This window comes from Dipodomys merriami, unplaced genomic scaffold (assembly GCF_024711535.1).
Source record: "Dipodomys merriami isolate MVZ:Mamm:240054 unplaced genomic scaffold, mDipMer1.0.p SCAF_44, whole genome shotgun sequence".
NCBI classification, from domain to species: Eukaryota; Metazoa; Chordata; class Mammalia; order Rodentia; family Heteromyidae; genus Dipodomys; species Dipodomys merriami.
In genome coordinates this window covers 4,850,917-4,854,787 of record NW_027206002.1, presented here as the reverse complement: position 1 = coordinate 4,854,787, position 3,871 = coordinate 4,850,917, and the positions used below count along the sequence as shown (strand labels likewise).

General features: G+C 44.4%; 1 non-coding gene across 1 annotated transcript; it reads left to right on the top strand.

Annotated features, from left to right (window-relative positions):
• The first annotated feature begins 3,495 nt into the window (after window positions 1-3,495).
• Window positions 3,496-3,620, top strand: LOC138808096 (small nucleolar RNA SNORD22). Its single transcript, XR_011366394.1, has one exon. It is a non-coding gene; the product is annotated as a small nucleolar RNA SNORD22 (small nucleolar RNA).
• Window positions 3,621-3,871: the final 251 nt, after the last annotated feature.

The following is a 3,871-nucleotide window of genomic DNA, read 5'->3' as shown; positions in this document are numbered from 1 at the left end:
GTGGTATTCACCAGACACTATGTTGAAAATGAACTATACCACTGTGGGTGGAGATAGCAAGGGAAGGGTGACACTGTCCAAAAAGAAATGTGCTCTCCTAATCCTAACTACTCAGGAGGCCGACACCTGAGGATCATGGTTCTATAGCAGCCCAGGCAGGAAAGTCCATGAGACTTTCATCTCCATTCAACTATTAGAAAAAAGCCAGACATGGTGCTGTGGTTCAAGTGGTAGAACACTATCCTTGAGTACAGAGGCTCAGGGACAGTGCCAGGGCTCTGAGTTCAAGCCCAGGAAAGGAAGGAAGGAAGGAAGGAAAGAAGGAAGGAAGGAAGGGAGAGAGGGAGGGAGGAAGGGAGGGAGGAAGGGAGGGAGGGAGGGAGGAAGTGAAGAGAGGAGAGGAGGGAAGGGAAGGGAGGAAGGAAGAAATGTACTCTTTATGTAACTTATATAACTGTGACCTCTCTATTATTGTTATTATAATAACAATTCAAAAGAAAAATGAAAATAGCATCCTAAGGACCTTCTAAGATGTTTCTCCCTAACAGCAAGGAGAATAGTGGTGACATTATTATTTTTTTTTAATCAACTTGTTCCAACTCTAGAAATTAGCCAAAGGCTTTACAGCAACCTGAAGATTATTTACTCCTGAAAAACGAATGGATCACTGTGAGAACGTGGCTGTGTGGTCCCTGTCGGCCTTTGAACCTGCTCTATTACTTTTCCTCCCTGCCCCCTTCCCTCCCCTCCCCAGTACCTGAAACCCAACAGCCTGGAATCTTGGTGAAAAGAAAAGCAAGCCCTTGGCAATCGCTGGCAGAAGCAGGATGGAGCTGGCTGAATGCCCCCAGCAAGCCCCGTGCCCAGAGGACTGTCGATATTTTGCCCTGCCTGGAAGATTCCACTTGCAAGTTTGTCTTTCTTGGGCCTGAATTGGCACTCGTTCCGTTTGAACAGGATTCCCCCACGGCATTTGTAGAAAGCAATTGTTGTTTAACCTCCTGGCTGCCTGGGGTAGTGGCTGACATTTGAGGCGATCAATAGGCTAACCAAAAAGCCTAAAAGAGAAAAATAAGAAAGTAGATGTCCACAGACAGTTGTGAACTAAAGCTCTGATGTATTTCTGCGTATTTAGAAAGTTGCCCGGTTGTGTGCATGCCTCAATATGAACTTGAAGCTTCAGTTGATACAAATCCAAACTAGATTGTTATTTATTAAAGAGGTTGATCATAATCTTCAAGACACACACACACACACAATTAAAAAGTCAAAAAGATAATAAAAAGAAAAACAAGGGAACTTGTTACTCTAGAAAAGATCTCTATTGGGGCTGGGAAGGTGGCTCAGTGGTAGAGTGCTTGCCTTGCATGCATGAGGCCCTGGGTTCCATTCCTCAGCACCACATAAGCAGAAAAAGCCTTATCTCCAAGTAATCACAGAAAAAGCCTGAAGTGGCGCTGTGGCTCAACTGGTGGAGTGCTAGCCTTGAGCTGAAGAGCTGAGGGACAGTGCCCAGGTCCAGAGTTCAGACCCCATGACTGACCAAAAAACAAAAAAAGACAAAGATCTCCATTGAGCACAAGACAGTAAAGATAGAGAAGCAAAATTATATCATTTAAGAAAATAAATAGTAAAGTTGGAAACATAAATCCTTCCTTACCAGCAAGTTCATGGACTATAAATGGATTGCGCACCATAATTTATAATGGTAAGTGATTTATTCTCACTCTTAATCCTCTCAATGACTCTGTGAAGTGGATAGGAACTACTATTCTATTTTCCTGACCTGAGAACGGAAACTCAGGAGGTGTGAATTTCTTCTCCAAGGTCACCTAGAAGGTCATGATAAAAATCTCATCTTGCAATTACTCCAGTTCTTTAAAAGGTAGAAACACGTTTTCTTTTGTCTCTAGGTCTTTACAGAATTGAGAACAATGTCTGGCCCATAGGAAGGTAGTAGTAGTAAGCCTTGTTATTCAGAATTATGTTTACTAAGAATATATATGATCCTGGGGCTTGAACTCTGGGCCTACACACTGTCCCTGAGTTCCTTTTGCCACTTGAGCCACAGCACCACTTCTGGCTTTTTCTGTGATTAACTGGAGATAAGAGTTTCACGGACTTTCCTGCCCAGGCTGGCTTTGAACTGCAATCCTTAGATCTCCCCCACCCAGGTAGCTAGGATTACAGGCATGAGCCACCAGCACCCAGCTAAGAAAAGAGCTTTTCAGGCAGGTGCCAGCACAGGCAGACAAATCTGTAAGACACTTCTCTCCAGTTAATCAGCAAAAAAAAAAAAAAAAAAAAAGTGGCTCCCAGGGTAGAACACTAGCCTTGAGCAAAAAGTCTAAGCAAGAGCATAAGGCCCTCAGTTCTAGTCCCAGCACCCATACAAACACATAAAGAGAGAGGGGCGGGGGAAGAAGAAGATGAGGAGGAGGAGGGGGGGAGGGGGAGGAGGAGGAAGAAGGGGGAGGAGGAAGAAGAGGGGGAAGGAGGGGGAGGAGAGGGAGGAGGAGGAGGAGGAGGAAGAGGGGGGAGGGGGAGGAGGGGTAGGAGGAGGAGGAGGAGGAGCAGAAGAATTTTTGTTACACTGAATGAATTTCATTTTCTTGTTTGTTTTGTTTGTGCGAGTCCTGGGCCTTGAACTCAGGGCCTGGGTGCTGTCCCTGAGCTTGTTTCTGGTCTTGTGTTAGTTAAGGTCTCTTGTTAGTTAATTTGAGATAAGACTCTCATGGACTTTCCTGCCTAGGCTGGCTTTGACCAGGGACAATCCTCAGATCTCAGTCTCATGAGTAGCTAGGATTATAGATAGGTATGAGCCACCAATACCCACTTTCATTTTCTTTTTCAATCTATATTTTCTATTTTTTTTCTATGTTCAAGCTAGGATTATAGATAGGTGAGCCACCAATACCCACTTTCATTTTCTTTTTCAATCTATATTTTCTAATTTTTTTCTATGTTCAATATGTATTATTCAATCACTTGTTTTCATTGTTGTTGTTTCTTTGTTTCTGTTGGTAATGGTGGCCATGGGGTTTGAACTCAGGGCTTGGGTGTTATTGTTAGGTTTTTAAAAAGAGGTAAGCCGAGTAAGAACAGCACCAGCAAGCACGTGGTATTCAGGTAAGGGGTAGTAGACCTGCTGGGACCAGGCAAGGTTGGCACTCCACGTGGCTGGGAAAGAGAGAGAGCAAGAAAAGAACAGAGAGAGAGCTAGAATAGAACAGAGAGAGCAAGAAGAGAGCAGCAAGAGCAAGAGCAAGAGAGCGTCTGGGCCTGGGTTAGGCCTTATGTAGGGTATGGGCGGGGAAAGGTGTGGCCACATCAAATTCAGCTGTGACCTCAGCGGATGCAGATGTGACCTCTTCCAGGTATCCCAGTTGCCTAGGTAACGCAGGTACTGGGTGGAGACTTTGCTGCGAGGAGGGTGGAGTCTGCTCGCCATCCAGGAGCGGACCTTACATTCCAGCCTTTTAATAATCATGAAATTCCCAATGAAGAAATATGCACATGTCTTACTTCCTGTCCTTGCCTCAGAGCCTGTAAAGGTGAACCCACTGGGGCTGGCTGGGGGAAAAGAGGAAAATTGTTCCAGAAGGAACTGTCTGAGGGACACCAAGACTAGTACAACAGGGGGTAATAAAACGAAATGGTACTAAGACATGGTTTTTTTCCCCCAGATCTGAAGGATAAGACCATGCAAATAGGAGCCTCAAGCTTTGGAGAATATTAAAGGAAAATTTCAGACTGTTTTCCAACCCAGTTTCAACTTGCTTCATTCTCATTTCCTTAATAAAGCTGCATTTCTATTGTGAAAAAAAAAAAAAAAAAAAATCATGAAATAGGGTGAGGATTCTCTCTGGCT